At 35.1% G+C, this 21,982-nt stretch overlaps 1 long non-coding RNA gene across 3 annotated transcripts; it reads right to left on the bottom strand.

Moving 5' to 3' along the window:
• Window positions 1–11,755: 11,755 nt before the first annotated feature.
• LOC141611850 (uncharacterized) lies at window positions 11,756–14,021 on the bottom strand. 3 transcript variants are annotated; one of them, XR_012528838.1, is made up of 3 exons: window positions 12,823–14,008; window positions 12,426–12,472; window positions 11,756–12,065 (listed from the first exon to the last, which is right to left on the bottom strand). It is a non-coding gene; the product is annotated as an uncharacterized LOC141611850 (long non-coding RNA). The 3 variants fall into 3 exon arrangements; XR_012528839.1 differs by having other exon boundaries at window positions 12,426–12,860; window positions 13,588–14,007; XR_012528837.1 differs by having other exon boundaries at window positions 12,426–14,021.
• Between the last annotated feature and the right edge of the window lie 7,961 nt (window positions 14,022–21,982).

Here is a 21,982-nt window from a genome sequence, read left to right as displayed (position 1 = left end):
TTCCTCTTTGGTTTTGGTGAAACCGGTTAAAATATCAATTTCCTCAATAACAAGAGGTCCATTTTGGATGATGGTCCAACATTGATAGTCTATACTTTTGATGTAATGTTCCATTTTGAGTTTCCACCATCCAAAATTCGCACCGGTAAAGACCGGGATCTTGGATTTTTTTCGGAATCCATTACCCAAGAATCACACTCTAAGGCGATTAGCCTCGATCAAGAGCACGAGGCTCTGATACCAATTGAAGATTTTATGGATTCTAAGTACCTAAGAGGGGGAGGGGGTGAATTAGGTACTGTTTTAAAAATTTTAACTAAACTTAATTGATTTAAGTTAGTCAAATGAAATGATATCTCAAGTATCTAACAAACACCCCTTTTAAATGAAAGTTAAAAGGCGTATTGTTGACCTCACTAGAGGAACAGTGAGACATACTGTTACTAGTTGGCTTTGCAAATGTTGTAAGCAACAGACCAAACCGATAGTATCGCAGACTGTTGTGCTTAAGAACAAGGAATGAATTTAACTGAAAATTTCAACTTAATCTTTATTGTTTTAATGTATGTTGATTGACAATATGAATGTTAAATGGATACATCAAATAAATTGAATGATTAAGAGTGTATCACGATTCCCAAAGTAAGTTGTTGAAATCAGGAAGCGACAGTTGTTCTGACTATTACTTGTTTGTCTTTGCAAGTGAAGTAAAAGCTACAGACCAGAAGTAACAGTATTCAGGACTGTTGCTAACTAAAACGTGAATGAAAAACAAATAAGATAAATTGCAGCGGAATTAAAAGTAAACGGAGATCAAACAAGAGATTTTTGAATTGGTTCGGCAAGAACTCAAGTGCCTACGTCCAATCTACTTTTTATTGTTTGATTTAGTGATCTACTCCGACTACTAAAAACCCGTATAATAAAAAGAACTCGCAACCTACTCCGGTTGCCACATAAGTTCAAGGACTACTCCGTCCTAGAACTCAACAACTCACAACCTACTCCGGTTGCCACAAGATTTAGAGAACTACTCCGTCCTAGAACTCAACAACTCACAACCTACTCCGGTTGCCACAAGAGTTAAAGGACTACTCCGTCCTAGAACTCAACACTCTAACATAGAACGTTTACAAGGATCAAGTTTCCACGGACTGATTCTTTAACAAGAATTGATATGGACAACTTACACGATCAAACGGTTCATAAGTGAGATAGTTTAATATTTAAAGCAACAGTTGTTATGACTGTAACACTTGAAGACTTTGAAAGCTTTGCAAAATATCAAAACGATTTGAAAAATTGAAAACAATTTTGCAAACTCTACACTCTAACTAGAATGTTTACAAACCAAGTTTCCTTAGACTGATTCTTAAAAAGAATTGAGAAGGACAACTTATTGGTACAAACGATTTCTAGATGAGAGGGTACAACACTGTGAAGTAACAGTGATTTCGACTGACTCACTTGAAGACTTAGAAGATTTTTTGCAAAGAAAATTTCGAGTTCTTAAAAACTGATTTTGCAAAAATACTTTTGATTTCTCTGAAAAGTCTTGCTTTCAAAGTGAGGAGAAGGGTTCCTTTTATAGAGAGGATAAACAAGGTAGGTAAGCTAGGGTTTGTGAGTCAAAGGTCTTCACATGTGATGAAGACCAACTCTTTCCCAAACTTACACAAAAGAGAGCACTCTTTTAAAAAGCAAAAGAAGAAAGAAGGTTTGTAATTTATCCAAAATAAGCCTTTGATTTTTCAGAAAACAAAGAGTGGAAAACAAGTCATAAGATGACAAGCTTATACAAAAATGGCATAAAGAAAACTTTGTTTTACAAAAGACCAAGGAAACAAATTTGCACAAAGAAGGAAACAATTTGAATTGATAATTAGCAAAACCTCTTTTCTAGAAACCCAACTCTTAAAAAGAAATCGGAAAGTCATCATTTAAATCCAAGCCGTTTAAAAAGATAAAAAGGATTTTCGAAAGATGAAATTAAGTTTCAAGTGTTGCAGACCATGGTAACAGTCCAGCCTATTGTTACTTGCAAGAGTAACAGTAGTCTTGACTGTTGTTGTTGCGTTTAAATACTCTACTTCCTAACTTGTACATTAGATGACACAATTGACTCTAAATCTTGGGTAGAAAATTATCAACCATTCTTGACTTTGACATTGATTAATTCTTGCTTGAGGAGGGTGCATTATTCCTGAAATGGTACACTTAGAAACACGATTAAATTGGGCATGTCATCATCAACAAATATGTCCTAACAAATTCCCCCTTTGATGATGACAAGCCCCATAAAATTAATGTTCTCATTGAGTTCCCACTTAAGTGGTCAGTCCAAGATAAATCATGAGGGTAGAAATAAGAGCAATGTAGACTTAAGAAACACACAAAGCCTAGAACAAGATTACTAACATATATAGTCCACCACATAGCAAGAGTTTAATCAATAAGCAAGTAGAAAGAACATGAATTTTCCCTTTTCCCCTCTTGACATCATCAAAAGGTAAGAGGCTACCCCCGGACACAGAATAATCATACATGAGACGTCACATGAAAGACAACCATGGTTGCGTCATAATAACAAGGTCAACACAAAGCAAAGGTTTAAACATGAGTTTAAACACAACGTTCAACAAGGCTAAACCATAGTTTAATGAGTACACCACCGAATGATAATGAGAAAGGGACAAGAGGTGTTAGGCAAAAGACAAGTTTGATTATGGGCAAATTCAGGGTGCGGAAGTTTGGTCATCGTTTTTGAGGATAATGAAGAAGATAGCAAAATGGTTGAGGTTTGACAATGAAGGTCTGAGTCACAGTCATCTCTACTGTTGCATTGGACTTTGTATATTGAAACCACCAAGGTATGCACCAAATAAGTTCTCAACATGTAATGAAGGAACATCAACTTCTTATATGTTGCTCTCATTTCAAGAAAATTCTTGACAAATTTGATCTTAACCTTTGAGCATAGCAACAGTGGCATACACTGTGACTTCCTTTCAATTTCTTCCAAATTTTTTGCTTTACTTCTTTTCTCAAGACCATCGCATTTTTCAATTTCATATATCTCGTTTCCAATAATCACTTTGACATTTCGCATATTGTCTTCCCATTTCTTTCCACTTTTTTTTTTCCAACTATCTCCGTTTTTCTAACCAACTTCAATTTTCAATTTCATCTATCTCCGTTTTTCTAACCAACTTCCTAATCATCTCTTGATGCATATGTAGAACATGTAGTTGTTTGGTTCTTTGTTTCACATAGACCTTTGCAACATAAGTGAATTGAATGTGAAGGAGTGAGGTCTTTGGGTATTGAAAATGAAGGATTGTGAGCAATTTGAAGAGTATAAGAGAAATCCATTTGAATGTGGTTGAAAGGGTTGTTATTCGGATTGATTTGAGAGGGGAGGTGTCCTCATTCAATAGGGTATGTACCATTAAACACAAGACTAGACATGCGGTTGAGTGATTATTAAGCACACACACGGTTTATCGATTATGGACATAACATGGAATGAATAAACTAGAATAAAAGATAGCAAACCCATTCTAGTCAATCATATGAGGGATTAGTTAAATTCACACAAAGACTACATGAAATTAATTAAACCAATTTGTAACCTAAGTTTTTCAAATTGTTCTCTTGCAAGTGGTTTAGTAAATATGTCGGCAATTTCATCTTCGGTTTTGCAAAAAATAAGTTTAATATGCCCTTTTTCTACGTGATCACGAATAAAATGGAGACGAATCTCAATATGCTTAGTCTTAGAATGTTGAATCGGATTTTTGGAAATATTTATTGCACTCATATTATCACACATGATGGGTGTTAGAAATCTAGATCTCTTTACTCAACATATTCATATATGTTTTATTTTAATTTAGTCATAAAATTAAAAGGTGATCTTATGCATGCAAACAATAAGTAAAATAAGGAAGAAATCTTTATTCTTACATTGTTTTTTTTTCGGATCAAAGGGCACAAGAGAGTTCTCCTACTCTCTTGTTCTTGAGCTCTCCTTAAATGGATGAACAAAGGATTCAAGTAGAGAATCCCTCCCAAGGATTTATACCCAAGATAACAACTTAATAAAATTAATATTATTATTACTAGAACAATATTAATTTTGTATAAAAATTGACCCAAAAATTATTTGGTCTCTCAAATAATTCGGTTAAGAGAGAGGGAGGAGAAGGAAGATTTTATCTTTCTAAAAATTCTTATTTTTTTTAGATGTTGAATGAATAATAATACACAAGTGTAGTGATGTAGTGTATAAGATTAAATTATAGAGCAAAAACTCTCTATTTTGTCTTCTCAAAACCGGTGGGAAGGAGAGAAGAGAGGGAGCCAATGCATGCACAAGTTTGTCTTCACAAGAACAAGTAGGTATGCATGGCTAGTATTAGGCTAATATGATCATGTTTTCCACTAACTCAATTAACATAATATATTGCTAATACTACCCCATTATTTCGGTCCAAATAGATAAAATGGACTCCATTTTATTTGTGTCAATTTGTCAATTTGTCACATGTCATATGTCACATAAAATTGTTATGTATTTTTAACATATTAAAAATCAACGCATTAATAAAAATACGTCATATACAAAATCGACTTAGTAATTCATAATTTCTTGTACCAAAATAATTTACCAATTATAAATCACAACATCTTATATTTATAATAATTTATTCATTCAAATGCAATTGTTTCCTTAAACAATAATTTCATCTAAATAATAAAACAATTCGATTATTTAGACTGTATCTTATTTAATCAAATTTCAATAAGACACGTAAATATTACTTCCAAAATCGTCCGTCAATTTTAAGTAATTTAATTGACCCGTATCGTCATACGATCAATTAAATGATCAATTAAGAATGTTACCCTTTAGTTATGACCTAAGGGGATCAACTGGTCACCACCGTCTCACGACAGTAATGTCAAACTCTAGTCAGCCAACCATTACCGATATGTGTGGATCTCCTTAGCAGCTTCTGATGCTGCAATGTACTCAGCCTCCGTTGTTGAATCCGCGTTTACAGCTTCCTTGAAGCTTCTCCAGCTAACGACACCACCATTGAGCATGAAAACGAAACCAGCTTGTGATTTCATGTCATCTCTATCCGTTTGAAAACTCGAGTCCGTGTATCCATTAACACGTAGCTCGGTATCTCCTCCAAACACTAAGATAGAATCCTTAGTTCTTCTCAAGTACTTAAGGATGTTCTTGACGGCTATCCAGTGACTCTCACCTGGATTTCCTTGATATCTACTCGTCATGCTCAAGGCATACGAGACATCAGGACGTGTGCATATCATGGCGTACATGATTGATCCAACAGCGGAAGCATAAGGGATCATCTTCATGCGTTCAACATCATGGGGTTCGGAGGGAGATTGAGTCTTGCTCAATATAGTCCCAGTTACCATAGGTACCAAACCCCTTTTAGATTTGTCCATGCTGAACCGTCGTAGAATCTTATCAACATAAGATTGTTGACTTAGTTCCAATATCCTCTTGGATCTATCTCTATGGATTTGGATACCTAATATGCGTTGTGCCTCTCCTAAATCCTTCATTTGGAAGTGGTTACCTAACCACTTCTTAACAGAAGACAACATTGGAATATCATTTCCAATGAGTAGTATGTCATCGACATACAAGATTAGGAACACAACATTGCTCCCACTAAATTTCATGTATAAACATGGTTCCTCAACACTTCGAGTTAAACCATTCTCCTTTATAACATGATTGAATCGATGATTCCAACTTCTAGATGCTTGCTTAAGACCATAAATGGATCTCTTAAGTTTGCACACTTTGTTAGGATTCTTAGAATCAACAAAACCTTCGGGTTGTATCATGTACACCTCCTCTTCTAAATGCCCATTTAGAAAAGCGGTTTTGACATCCATTTGCCATATTTCATAATCATGAAATGCGGCAATCGCTAACAAAATCCGTATGGATCTTAGCATGGCTACGGGGGCGAAGGTCTCATCATAATGGAGACCTTGGACTTGAGTAAATCCTTTTGCCACTAGCCTAGCTTTGTAGACATCATCATGTCCTTCTATGCCATTTTTGACTTTGAAAATCCATTTGCATTGAAGAGGTCTTGCCCCTTTAGGCAAATCTACCAAGTCCCAAACTTGGTTTTCGTGCATAGAATCCATTTCGGACTTCATGGCTTCAAGCCATAAGGAGGAATTAGGACTAGAGATTGCGGCCTTGTAGGTAGCGGGCTCGTCACTTTCTAAAAGCAACACATCGAGTGTTCCATCTTCTTCGATAAGTCCCACATATCGATCAGGATGGCGAATAACTCGACTCGTTCTTCTTAGTGGAGGAGGAACAACCGCGTTAGACGACGAAGGAACATCTTCTTGCGTCTCTACCTCGGTTTGTGGCTCTTGAACTTCATCAAGTTCAAAGTTTCTCCCACTCTGTCTCTTAGAAATAAAGTCTATTTCTAAGAAGACAGCCTCGCAAGACACAAACACTTTGTTATCTTGAGGTTTGTAGAAGTAGTATCCTCGAGAATTCGAGGGATAACCTACAAAGGTGCATTTTTCGGATCTTGGGGCAAGCTTGTTGTCATTCTTTGTCTTGACGTAAGCATCACATCCCCAAATTTTCATGTAGGATAGATTAGGAACTCGTCCTCTCCACATCTCAAATGGAGTCTTTCCGGTGGCCTTAGTGGGACTATTATTCAAAGATATAATTGCAGTTTGGATTGCAAATCCCCAAAACGAGTTTGGTAACTCGGTTTGACTCATCATGGATCGAACCATATCAAGTAGGGTTCGATTTCTCCTTTCGGCAACACCATTGAGTTGTGGTGTTCCAGGTGGAGAAAGTTGTGATATTATACTACAACCTTTCAAGTGTGAATCGAATTCAAGGCTAAGATATTCTCCACCACGATCGGAACGTAGTGCTTTTATCTTTTTGTCCAATTGGTTCTCTACTTTGTTTTGAAATTCCTTGAATTTCTCAAACGCTTCACTCTTATGTTTCATTAAATAGACATACCCATGTCTACTTAAGTCGTCGGTGAAGGTTATGAAGTAGTCATAATTTCCACGAGCGGTGATACTCATTGGTCCACACACATCGGTATGTATGAGTCCCAATAGTTCACTAGCTCGTGTCCCTTTACCACTAAAGAATTACGAGTCATTTTGCCAAGAAGGCAATATTCGCATGTTCCATATGATTGAAAATCAAATGGTGTAATCAAATTAGTCGAAATTAATCTTTTGATGCGATTCTCGTTTATGTGACCTAATCGACAATGCCAAATGAACGCTTCATTTGGGTCACTTGATTTGAGTTTCTTTGATTGAATGTTATAGATATCATTAGTCGGATTCGAGGATTCTAAAATGTAAACGCCATTAATAGAAGAGGCTTGGCCTATAACCAAATCGTTCCTCGAAATAGTACAACGATTGTTCTTAATGACAAAACAAAAACCGTCCATGTCTAGCATGGCGATTGAAATAATGTTTTTAGAGAGTGTAGGCACATAAAAACAATTATGTAAATACAACTCAAATCCGTTAGGCAAAGCTAAAACATAAGTTCCTTTGGATTCGGCCGCTACTCGAGCTCCATTTCCAAGGCGTAGATCCACATCTCCTTTGCTAAGCCTCTTCACGTCTCTTAAACCCTGTAAATGATTACAAAGGTGAGAACCACAACTGGTATCTAGTACCCATGTCGTAGTGGAAGTATAATTTATATCAATAACATAAATTTCCTTAGGAATTTTACCTTTTGGAACGATGATTCCTTCCCTTATATTTCGCAAATATACGGGACAATTCCTAAGCCAATGTCCCATACCATAGCAATAAGGGCATTCATCATCAACTTGCTTGAAGTTTTTGACTTTCTTTCCCTTCTTCTTGAACTTTTTGCCCTTTGAAGCAAGAACTTGATTGCTTGAGCTCCCACTAGTTTTGGCATCTTTATCTTCCAGAGACAAAGATCCTATAGATTGTATGAGGCGGTCTTCCTGAGACCAGCTCACACGAGATCTAGTACTAGTAGGTGGTCTAGTAGAAGTGATGAAGTTAAGGTTTCCATCGGAACCTATCGCAAAATGAAGTTCTCTAGTAGTGTTGAAATCATTGTACTGTTGGAGCAAACGTCGTCAAAAACATTGTGGCATGACTCAATAGTTATCGGTGCGGTAGCGTTTGATGGATTCATTGTAATGAACTACAAGTATGGAGAAAAGGAAATATTAACATTTATCTTTTTAAATCATACTCGTAAATAAATTAACAAGATATGAGCATTTATATAGTGACCTCTACCCAACTACTATAAATGATTCCGAGATCCAAATTCATATTAACTTGGGCACGGGATAGCCGATGAAACCCTTATCAATATAACTCGATGGACTAACTCTTTAATCGATTCTACTTTTAGAATTCTCGGTCGATAAAATTACTCTAATATTTATCTATAGCCCGCAACACATGCGACTACGGTCACGAATACTTCCGTTGAGGTCAATCCAAATTTCAAATAAATGTCTCCATGATCCAAATTCACATCAACTTGGGCACGGGATAGCCGATGAAACCCTCATCAACACGAATTCGGTGGATAGACATTTATCACCCACTTCCCCTATGTAACAAGGTTTGTACCCCGGGATGGCCGAGTGCACTCCCTCACGAAATAGGTTTTCATGGTTTCTACTTTTTGGTAAGGCTATGTCTCAATTGTTATTTTAGCGAGAGGTCATGTCAATTTATTATCTATCACGTTTTAAGTGAACTAAAGCGGTGAACTACGATAATTTTAATTGACATGGTCGATATACTCGATTAAAATGACAATGCATGTTTTAGTTATGGCGATTTAGCGATGCATGCGACATATAAATAAAATGCAAAGCATTAAAATAAATCCTAGTATGGCCTTCCTAAAAATAGAAAATCTAATTAACTATTACATATTCGGAAACCAACTCTATTGGTCCCTTGAACTTCGGTTTTGGCACGCATCTCGAGGTAACACCGTCTTTATGCATCGCCTTCTTGAGTGACACCGTCTTCAAGGAACTCCGGAATAAATAAATTACATAACAAATTACATAATTTCCTATTATACATTTGTAATTAAAATAAAATAAATCTATTAAATTACAAAACGGTGATACGAGATCACAATAAATTACAACCGAATTGATATTCCCATACATTTCGGGTAATACCAATTAAAAACTAAGGTCATACTAAGTAAAATTACATAATTCAAAAATTACATAAAATAAAATTATGACAATCATAAATAAAATGCTGCATTATAATATGTATGAACATGCCCAATTTTATGCTAAATCGCCTTTAAGGAGCCAATATCGTATATTTAACGGTTTTACGGATTTGCGTGATTCAACGTTTTAAAATCACAATTAATTACATAAATTCATATTTATGCACAAGTTAATTACCCTAACCTCTTAGGACTTAAAATTAGTCTCCACTAACTATTTGACTATAATTAACTCATATTTCTTAAAATTGTTCATTAATGGACCCAAAATTACAATAAAATGCTATAAACTTCAAATAAATCACAAAAATTTCAAATAAATTCAAAATTTGAAATTTAAACTCATGAACATTCTGAAAAAATACCATGACACTCATAATGTTCAAAAAAACTTAGGTTAAAATTTCGTAAAATTATCGGAAAAACTATGTTGCGGTTTATCGGATTTATCAATTATAATCATAAAAACATGAGAAAAATTATATTCATCAACTTTTCAATTTTAGATCTGAAAAAGATAATAAAATGCAACATGTGACGTTTTTCCTTAGTCATGGGATATGTTTTAGCAATTATTCACTAATTAAGTCACTATTTATGCTATTTTTCATCAAAAATCCATAAATCATGCATAAAGACTTCAATATAGCCTATTATTTTACACACATCTTGTAAAATTGCATGTGACAACATACTAAATTTCTAGGACCAGATTCGAAATTTATCTCATATTAACCTATTTTTCATTTAAATCCGATTTTTATCATGAAAAATCCATATATCGAGCATGAAAACTCCACAAATTCTGAAAATTTACAGGTCATCTAAAAATAAAACATGTGATAACATATCCAAAAATCACAGGAAAATTCGAAGTTTAGCTAATTTTAGTCCGAAAATGACATTTTAATCATAAAATCACATTTTTAATGTCATTATTATATAAGATGAACAATAAAAATCCATAAATTAACCAAAAAATCCTAAATACATTTTAAGACCAGAAACTTTAACATGCATAAATTTATTTCGTGATATATCATAATAACACAAATTTACAAGTTTTATACGTTAATCGTATAACTCGGAAAAACTATAACCGATTTGCATGCAAACAACCTGGCTCTGATACCACTTGTTAGAAATCTAGATCTCTTTACTCAACATATTCATATATGTTTTATCATAAAATTAAAAGGTGATCTTATGCTTGCAAACAATAAGTAAAATAAGGAAGAAATCTTTATTCTTACATTGTTTTTTTTTTTTTTTCGGATCAAAGGGCACAAGAGAGTTCTCCTACTCTCTTGTTCTTGAGCTCTCCTTAAATGGATGGACAAAGGATTCAAGTAGAGAATCCCTCCCAAGGTTTTATACCCAAGATAACAACTTAATAAAATTAATATTATTATTACTAGAACAATATTAATTTTGTATAAAAATTAACCCAAAAATTATTTGGTCTCTCAAATAATTCGGTTAAGAGAGGGGGAGGAGAAGGAAGATTTTATCTTTCTAAAAATTCTTATTTTTTTTAGATGTTGAATGAATAATAATACACTAGTGTAGTGATGTAGTGTATAAAATTAAATTATAGAGCAAAAACTCTCTATTTTGTCTTCTCAAAACCGGTGGGAAGGAGAGAAGAGAGGGAGCCAATGCATGCACAAGTTTGTCTTCACAAGAACAAGTAGGTATGCATGGCTAGTATTAGGCTAATATGATCATGTTTTCCACTAACTCAATTAACATAATATATTGCTAATACTACCCCATTATTTCGGTCCAAATAGATAAAATGGACTCCGTTTTATTTTTGTCAATTTGTCAATTTGTCACATGTCATATGTCACATAAAATTGTTATGTATTTTTAACATTAAAAATCAACGCATTAATAAAAATACGTCATATACAAAATCGACTTAGTAATTCATAATTACTTGTACCAAAATAATTTACCAATTATAAATCACAACATCTTGTATTTATAATAATTTATTCATTCAAATGCAATTGTTTCCTTCACTACTACAAAAAAAGGATTAGAGAATTGTTGAAATAAGCCTTAGAGAACGCTTGAGGAGCGTTCTCCAACTCAGTGTTCCCTAATGTATAGAGAACAGTCATTGGAGGCGTTTTCTATGTATAATCTTAGAGAACGCCTATATAAGATGGGCGTTTTGCTTTCTCATACTATAGAGAACACCTATTAGAGAGAGACGTTCTCTTTTTTATAGTATAGAGAACAGTTTCCTGTGACATCTATTCTCTATTGTTTTTAATAGAAAACAGTTGGGTAAGCTAACAATTCTCTATTCTTATTTAAGTTTTCAAAATAATAATAATAATAATAATAATAATATAGATTCCTTTTTTTGTGGGGATGAATGATTCATAAAAATAATAATAACCATTCTTACTATTTTCTCAAGTAACCATGTAAAGTTCATTAAAATGAAAAACATCCACCATTACAAATGTATTCCTTAACAACCATAGACTAGAACTAAAACAAAACATCGAAGCAAACAACTTGCTAAATTACTCTAGTGCCTCATTATCCTAACAAAAAACAAGAAGCTGTAAGAGAGACTCAATTTATCTAGCCATTCCCTGCAAGCATCCTCATGAAAGTCATGATCTTCACGTCCTGCTGAACTTGACACACCATGATATGAGGCTATAACATGTGCATTCAACCTATATTAGTTCCTGCTTCCCCAAATGTGGTACTGCAGCATATTCATCATAAACAGGAACTTCATCTGGTGAGAAGTAATTCCAATAGTATGATAAAAATCACATTTTTCTAATATTTACACAAAAATAAAAATTAGTATTAGGGGGTATTACAAACACTTCATACACGAATCCCCAGAAGTTGTTATCAACACGCAATTTTATAAAACGCAAACCTAGTACAAACTACATAGGATAATTCTAAATTTCTAATGTCCTCCAATATACCGCATTATGAGAAATATGGAGGAATCACCGTCTAAAAAAGCAAAAAAGAAGGAAGATACAACCAAGGATGCCATAAGATATGTACATGTAGGAGAGGAAAAGAGAATTAAAGAAAGGGAACTCACATACACAGTGAAACTCGATCCAAATACCAATCTTCAAGCAGAAAATTCTGCCCAGGCCAAAAACAAAATACATAGGTTATGACCATATTTATGAATTACATAGGTTTGGTAAAAAAACAAAATACATAGGTTATGACCAGTTATAGTACATGGTTCTTAAATTAAAATTGCCAAGACTGCTCTACCACACTTATGAATTAAATATAAGCTCTCAACAAACTAACGTGTTAAAATTTATGAAACATCCCAACAGTTGATCTGAAAAACCAGTCCAAGTTAACTTCAACAACAATAATCAAAGGATTTTTGAAGGTCTTATAGTCATAAACTCATCATAATGCTTGATATTAAAGAAGCAATCATCGTTGAATTTGTTGAAAAAGAATCAGAATGTTACCTTGGTGATGCCGGTTGTGATATCCTAAGCCTCTCAAGCTATGAAAAATTAAAGTGACAAACATGAAATAAATAAAAATGATTTATCAAAATATAAAAGCTCCTAGACTACGTCATACGTAGTACAATATTATATTTGGTCGATGATAATATCATTGGGCAACCCTGTGGCAGAATGCAACAATCACAATATAGTTGTTGCGGTTTGTGTTGACATCTTAACGGAAAGCAATCGACAACAAAAGAAGTCGGACTACCACACAATCGAAAACAGAAATTGACTTAATTCGAACAAGAGTAATACAATAAAGTGATAAACCAATATTAATAAATGATATCATAGAAAATAGTCTGTCAATTGCGACCAACTCTTGCAACTTCCATAATCGATCACTGATTCTTAATTTTTGAACCTAAGAGCGTACACAACACAACCGCACATAGCAGATTGTATAATCTTGAATTATACATCTTTGATTCTTTGAAATTATAGAAAGTCACACATTCAGGAGGAAAGCAAAAGGCATTAGAAAACGTATATAGAGGATCGAATAATAAACCATTAAAATCGTCGACGAAAAATAACTTTGTGTTCATTAATTATAATTAAAAAAAGTCATATTGAGGTAATATCTAACAAAATCAAATGAGACACATCTTATGGGTGTATTATCCAATCAGTAAAATACTCAAAATTACAAAAATAAAAATAAAAACAATAATGTTCATCATATATACGGAATAGTCAAAAGAGTAAATGAAATACCAGTAGAATGGATGCAAGAGGTGCGAAGCAACAAAAAAATCCCCAATTCAACCCATTTTCATCGACTTTCTTTGTTCATTGTAAAATCGCCAAATTTCTAGGTTTTATTGAAGTAAAACCTCAAATAGGAAACCAACCTGAAATTTCTCGATTTATAACCGCAATTCGAATCCGAACATAATAAATCTAAAAATTTTCGAGTAAGGTGTGCAAACCCTAGAATAAATTTCGAACCTCATAAGAATGTCAAAGGTGGTGATGCGGGCCATGTGGCCGACGACGTTTGTTAGGCGGTTGGCGGCGGCTGTTCTTAATGAATGGCAGATCTGTTTGTGGGAGATGAGAGTAAGGATAGGAAGGTTGTTCAGTGGAAAAAAAAAATGAAGTTTACAACGTAGGTTTAATTTTTTTGCTTTGTGTTAACTTATACTGGGTTAAAAGGGCGGTTGGCGACACAAAATTACTGGGTTTTACTTTTTCTCTTTTTAACTTTATTATTTTAATATTTTTATGATAAGTTCAGATAACTGTGAATATAAGAAGCGTTCTCTATTCTTTTTTTACATAACGCTTATCTCAGAAAAGCGTTCTCTTTACTGCTAGAGAACAGTTATTTAACTTAACCGTTCTCTATTATGTGTTACTTATTCTTGTTATTGTAGTAGTGCTTAAACAATAATTTCATCTAAATAATAAAACAATTCGATTATTTAGACCGTATCTTATTTAATCAAATTTAAATAAGACACGTAAATATTACTTCCAAAATCGTCCGTCAATTTTAAGTAATTTAATTGACCCGTATCGTCATACGATCAATTAAATGATCAATTAAAAATGTTACCCTTTAGGTATGACCTAAGGGGATCAACTGGTCACCACCGTCTCACGACAAGAATGTCAAACTCTAGTCACCAACCATTACCGATATGTGTGGACCATTGTGATAAAAAATATTACTTCCCAATTGTATTCTTTAAAATGAGACTTAAACATGTGATCATCATGATCAACAGTTGTGATCGCATTATTGTCGGAGGACACATATTCCAACAATGGGAACGGAGTCGTAATAATTCCAAAGTCAAGAAGTTGTTGTCTTACCCAAAGAAGTTGAGAACAACAATGTGCGGCACTAACATACTCACTTTCGGCCGTTGAAAGAGCCACCGTATTTTGTTTCTTTGAACCCCATGAGATGAGACAAGGACCCAAGAATTTTGCAATCCCGGATGTACTCTTTCGATCTACCGTGCAACCCGCATAATCCGCATCGAGAAAACCTATAAGGTCAAATGGACAATGTAAGGGGTACCACAAGTAGAGATCTTGTGTTCCAATCAAATACCGAAGAATTCATTTAACGACTTTAAAGTGAGATTCTTTCGGATTTGCTTGGAACCTAGCACATAAACAAACACTAAAGAGAATGTCGGGACGACTTGCGGTCAAGTAAAGAAGTGAGCCTATCATACCTCTATACACCTTTTCACTAACATTCTTACCAAGTTCATCTTTGTCCAATTTGGACCCGGCTACCATAGGTGTATCATGAGACTTACCATTAGTCATCCCAAATTTCTTAAGCATTTCCTTAATGTACTTTTGTTGATGGATCATGATTCCATCCTTTGATTGCTTGATTTGGATTCAAACTCCGATTTCATTAGTTCTGAAAAATACACATAAAGGAGTTCATTTGTTGCACCAAATATAATGTCATCGACATATACTTGGACAACCAACAGTTCAGCTGACTGTGACTTTAAAAACAATGTTTTGTCAACGAAGCCTCTTCTAAAACCATTTTCAATAAGAAATTTAGACAATCTATCATACCAACATCTAGGTGCTTGTTTTAAACCATAAAGAGCTTTGTCTAATTTGAAAACATGGTTAGGCAAATCATTGTCTTTAAAGCCCGTAGGTTGCTCCACAAAGACATCCTCTTCTAAATATCCATTTAAGAAAGCGGTTTTGACATCCATTTGGAAACGTTTAATGCCTTTGTGAGCCGCAAAAGCTATAAGTAATCGTATGGCCTCAAGTCTAGCTACCGGTGCATAGGTTTCATCGTAGTCAATACCCTCTTGTTGGTTTAACTTTACACCACTAGTCTAGCCTTGTTCCTTACGATTTCTCCCGAGTCATCAAGCTTATTGCGAAAGACCCATCTAGTACCAATGACGGTACGATTAGATGGTCTAGGAACTAAGTGTCATACCTCATTCCTCTTGAATTGATTGAGTTCTTCTTGCATAGCTATTAACCAGCCAGCATCAGTCAGGGCGACTGTCACATTGGCTGGTTCCACTTGAGAAAGAAAGGCATTGTGAGCACAATACTCATCAAGATGGGCAAGATTGTTGAGGGAGGATCTTGTTCGAATTCCAGAATTAAGATCACTTGTGAGATTTGAGAGTGGATGAGAGCTTTGATGTTTCCACTTCTTTGGAACAATGGTGGTTTGTTCCCCCTCAGATATGACAGTCTCAGTGACTGTTGTTTGCTGATTAGAGCTTGGGACTTCAATGGGGTATGGATGCTCGCATGTGGTGACAGTGTCTTCCACTGTTGCTGTTCTGGAAGTGGATGCAACAGTGGTAGAGTCTGTTACTGCTTGAGAGGAAGAACAGGTAGTATTAGTGTTACTGACTATTCCCCCTGAATTGTTGTTGACATTGGCTGGTAACATTCCGTCTGTCTGTTGCAGGGCGTCATTGTTTGGAGCTTCCTCATCCGCAAACATAAAGTCTTTTCTCACAAGACCAATATCAAATTCATCCTCATCATCTTCATCATCTTCATCCTTATTTTGTACCTGTCCAAGAATGGTAGATTCATCAAATATGACATGTACACTTTTTGGATTTAAAGGAGCTTCTAACATGTTTGCATCTAGCACATTCATCACATAACTTATCAAATTCAAACTTCATTTTAGGAAAACCTTCAACTAGGTCAAGTCTTCTAAGGGTATTAAGAGTTTTAGCACTAACATGTCCAAATCTTTTGTGCCACAACCAAGAGTCATTTTTCATTACACTTATGCAAGACATAGTATGATCGGATAGCATGTTCAAATTGGTTAAGTAAACATCTTTGACACGTCTACCTTCAAGAATCAACTCATAGGTTGTAGTATCAATAATACGACACAAATTAGCACTAAATTCAACAATATTACCCTTATCACAAAGTTGAGAAATACTAAGGAGATTATGCTTCAAACCTTTGACAAGCCGCACGTTGTCGACACAAAGTAACGATGACATACCAACCTTTCCAATGCCTATTAGTTCACCTTTTTGTTGTCACCAAACGTTACCGTGCCACCATCATAAGCTTTAAGTGAGAGGAATTGGCTTTTATCACTCGTCATGTGACGAGAGCATCCACTATCCAAGTACCAATTGCGGCCGCCTCTCACCAAGCCCTACACAAGATTAGACTTTGAGTTTAGGAACCCAAACAAACTTGGGTCCCCTTTTATGATCAACATATCTCACAATGTCTTTCCTAATCCAATTTGCTTTACAACTTTAATGTTCTTGTTAATGTCATTATGTCTTTTCTAGCAAGCATTAAAGACATGACCATTCTTACCATAATAGTTGCAAATAATGTATTCGGGAAGACCAACATATTTCCTTCTCCCAAAATAGGGTTTAGGCTTCTGGATGTAACAGTCGGATTGACTGTTCCATTTAAAACCTAGACCGGCAACCTTATCACATCTTTTGGGCTGATTTGTTGGAAAGTTTAAAACATTTTGGCTACCTTCGCAATTCTTTGAAACATTCTTAGCCTCAACAAGTTCCTTGTTTAGTTCTTTGACTTTGAAGGTGACATACTTGTTTCTTTATTTAAAGCTTTCAAGCTCCCTTTTCATTATGTCATATTCGGATTTAAGCTCCATGAAAGTTTCAGATTTTTGTTGAACATTAAGCTTAAGACCCGAGATGCATTTATCTAGGTGAACGATTTTAGATCTAGATGAACTACATTCGGGAGAATCTGTTAGGTTCATATACCTATTATTAGACTCCTCTAATAGTGAACTAATTATCTTCTTAAATATTTGTTCCTTAGATCTAGTGCATGCATAACAAAATAAAAGATTTATAAGAAAACAATGTCCCTTACATCAAGCCACGCATATACCGCGTCAAATCCACCACGTGATCACACGCATGTTTCCATATCCGTTCCCATCCATTATCAACACTTCCGCTTACACGGAGGACCACAATCATAAACATGCAAATGACCTCTATGCGACACATAATTTTCATGTGTCATCTTACTTTTACACAATAATACCAAATCACATCAACTAACACACATCAAACAAGATTATCACATTATTCTTGTCATCCAATTAGACATGTCGAATCACGATTTCTATTTAACTGCAACATGCCACGCAAGATGATCAAACGTAAAAAATTCATTAAATATCACTCATGTAAGGTCAACATGTTCATGCATACACAAGTCAACTAACTTAAACCTGCGAAATAAGGGTATACACCCAATATCTGGGTCGATTGTTGGCAAAAAAGGGTCAAAGCATACAACTCGGTCGTATGTAGGCGGCCACTCGGTCAGGTGCATGATGTATTCGGACGAGTATCACCTGCGCAGAAGGTATTCGTTCTCAAACTCGTTTTCGAGCATTCCTATTTCATCACTCAATTAGGCACTACAATAAGGTCACGATGTACACCGTAGGTGTTTCACCCGATGATTGGGTGGCAACTTTACAAACAACATCCATACTATCACTGATAGATCAAAATCTCAAACTACTACTTTCACACTTCATGCATGCATACATAAATTAAACGGTTACCCTATATAACATCAATGACCAACTAGCTTAACAACACAATCTAGCCTACGTGCATTACATATTTCGCTCTCACTTATACCCATGGAGACCAACTTGGTGGTACTACATCTACAACTTTATCTCACAATATAACATTCCTCGGAAACTCAACTTTCAAAGGGCAACCTCATCTCTTTGTCTCCCAAAATATCATCCCTCGAAAAACCGACGTCAGTATAATAATATAACCATCAATTACCATATCACACATCTACACTAACTTTCCAATTGTTTCGTCATTCATTTATCACTACGACTTTTACTAGACATCTTGCATCCTCAAATCTTATTGATCACCTCAAATTCCATCTAATACTCTCTTATAACCTATTTCATAAATTTTTTTGTTAATATCTTTCTATTCTCATCACTCCTCGAATTCAATGTACATATTCCCACAACTATAAACAACCCAAATTATCACCTTATTCTACCCTTAGGTACCCCATTTGCTTTCTCACTATTCCACCATTCAATCTCATTTATTTATCAACCAAAATTTCCAAGTCATGTTCAACAATAATATCCCTGAACATGCAACCCAAACCTCATTCACTATCCATAAGTTCAATCAACCCACCAAGGTTGGAACTAGATCACACATCACCCATTGTCCTATTGTCCACAAAGTCATCGCATGTAATCAACTAACTCACTCACAACTTTGTATAGGCTAACGCATCTTCCTACTGTTTCCAAATTCCCAAACTTGATGTCTATATATAGTTCCACACTTCAACCCTTCATTTAAATCCTTTAAATACATTAACACTTCTAGACAATGAAATATTATTACTCTCTTGATCACCAACACCACTACTAGCATAAATTTTTTATTCCTCCACGTTCATTATTTCCCTATTACCCTTTCATGTCTCTTGATTTCCATGCTCTACTTTGTCAACATACACTCATATACCACTCATTTCCATTCAAGATTCCTTACTCGCAATACTTACACCATTACTTAACCAAACCAAAATTATCTCTAACACATTATTCAAGGTTTCAACCAATAATATTCATCCCATGACTCACCACCACACATTATTAGCAAAATTGCAACACTATGAAACAAGGAAACCATGTTTTAAATAAGAACATGCAAAATTTAATCATATACCATATGGTATATAAAAAAAAATTGGCTAAATTTTAAGATAAGATCTTCAAATTAAAGCAATATATAGCACTATTAACAAAATTCAAGTCACTCAATCAATGGAGATTTTAGAGAGAGGATGTTCTTCCTTCTCTCTAGGATTCTAGGGTTTTCCTTTGCAATATGGCAAGGAAATCTGTGTCCAAAAAATCTCGTAATAAATCCTATGATAAACTTAAATCGAAATCAAAAGCTCGAGTTCGTCTTTCGTTTACTAATCTGCCAGAACAATTCTTGGATAATTCTTTGCTGGATCAAGCAAGTTCACCAACTCTTGGTATCCCCAATTCTGCTGATGCAAAAGGCACAAAATTGGTTAATGAAATGGTCGGGGTTCCAGAAACTGACCTTGGATCTATTGTTGAACCGCCTATTGCTGATGAAGTATTTGTCATTGAAGACGCAAGTGAAATTGGTAGTGAAGAAGAGTCTGGGAAGGATAGACAGAAGCTCGTGGTAAGAAAACTCCTCCCTCTTCTTCTTCTTCTTCTTCTTCTTCTTCTTCTTCTTCTTCTTCTTCTTCTTCTTCTATGCTTCAATTTACTACAGAAGATGTTCAATCTGAAATTGATTATTGGAATACAATGGTCATTTGTTATGTTTTAGAAGGAAACACACCTTGGGAATTAATTACTGGGCATGTGAAACACATTTGGGGGAAATACAAATATGATAAAATCTCTTTTTTCCTAAATGGTGTGTTCATAGTGCGTTTCCCTACTTTGAAATGCAAAGAATTGGTTCTTAAACAGGGTTTTCCCATGTTTGATAAAAAAATAGATCATAGTTAAGCCATGGACTGAAAATGCGTCCCTTCACAAATCTACTGTTCAATCTATGCCAATTTGGATAAGACTATGTGGTTTAGGTCTCAAATTTTGGGGTGAAAAGTGTTTGGCAAAGTTAGCTTCTCTTCTAGGAAAGTATGTTAAGGCAGATAATGCTACACTGGATAAGACTCGTCTGGGTTATGCTAGAATGATGGTTAAGGTTCAGGTAGGACAAGAATTCCCGAATAAGATGGTTTTTAATGATGAACATGGTCAGCAACAAAGTGTCATGGTTAAGTATGAATGAAAGCCCTTGGTATGCTCATTGTGTAAGGGTATTGGCCATCATCAAAGTGTGTGTAGGAAAAAATCTCCTGCTGTCCCTAAGGTGGTTCAGGTTTGGAGGCCAGTGGTCAAACCAGCTAAACCTCCTTCTGGTCCACCTTCAACAGCTTCAGTAGTCAGTTCTATTATTACTCCAGTGGTGGAACAAGTGGTACAGAGTGTGGGGAGGGTTGTTACTGCAGAGGTTTCTTATGCTTAGGTTATCACTTATCCTCCAACATCTCCCACTAAGTCTTCAGGTACAACCGATCCTACTCCAGCTGATGTTCAAAGGAAAGTAGGAACTTCAGTAAACACAAATATAAATGAACATGGATAATTTAGGCTATTGGAATGTGCATGGTATTAATAATATTAATAAGCAAACTGATATAAATTTGTTTTTGCATCAGAATAAAGTAGGTCTTTATGGTTTAGTAAAAACCAAAATCAAAAGTCAAAATTTTTAATCTGTTTTGAATAACATTGGTTAAAGGTGGTATGGTATTTATTTTGTATGGATTTTGCGCAAGGCGAAATCAGGTCAGGGTAGGTCTAGGCAGGGTTAACTAGCTCAAACTTATCCGTGAATATGTAGGAAAGGGTACAAAACTAGTATAGTAAGACAAGATCAGCAAGATAATAATAAGACAAGGAATTTTGTACGTGGAAAACCCTTAAATGGGAAAAAACCACGGGCACCAAGCCAAGAGAGAATTTCATTATAATATTGAGTAATTCGCACAAATGACTATAATTTAGCTTGAGTATAGTATATGAGTATTGCTAGAATATTGTGTTGTGTGTATTGCAAATGATCTCTAAGTGCTTCTTATATAGCCATGCTGAACGGCTGCATAATCTTGTAATTAATGCTGAATATTCTGTCTTGATTATCCGCCTTAATGCTCATTATTGCTCCCTTAATTGCTATCCTTTATTGCTAAATCTTCTCCATTAATGCTCCAATTATTGCGCGAATGTTGTTTATAATATAGTCATCTGGTCAAATATCGTCCTGCTGTTTTGACCGTTGTCCTCTCCGTGGCTTGGCGCATGTCTTCTTGCATCCTGGTAGCTTGACATCCTGACACCCTAATGGTTAGGTCGGGGTAGAATATTATCCTGGGATATCTGCGAATTTCCAGGCCTAACAATTGCCCCTTATTTCCTTTTTTTCGCTGGGTCAGGCCAGAAATAAGGAGATAACTTCTAACTTTGGAAAAGTGCTTACAACGGTTGGAT

The sequence above is a fragment of the Silene latifolia genome, chromosome 11 (assembly GCF_048544455.1).
Source record: "Silene latifolia isolate original U9 population chromosome 11, ASM4854445v1, whole genome shotgun sequence".
NCBI lineage: Eukaryota > Viridiplantae > Streptophyta > Magnoliopsida > Caryophyllales > Caryophyllaceae > Silene > Silene latifolia.
Note: the sequence above shows the minus strand (reverse complement) of the source record. Positions and strands in the feature narration are given on the sequence as shown.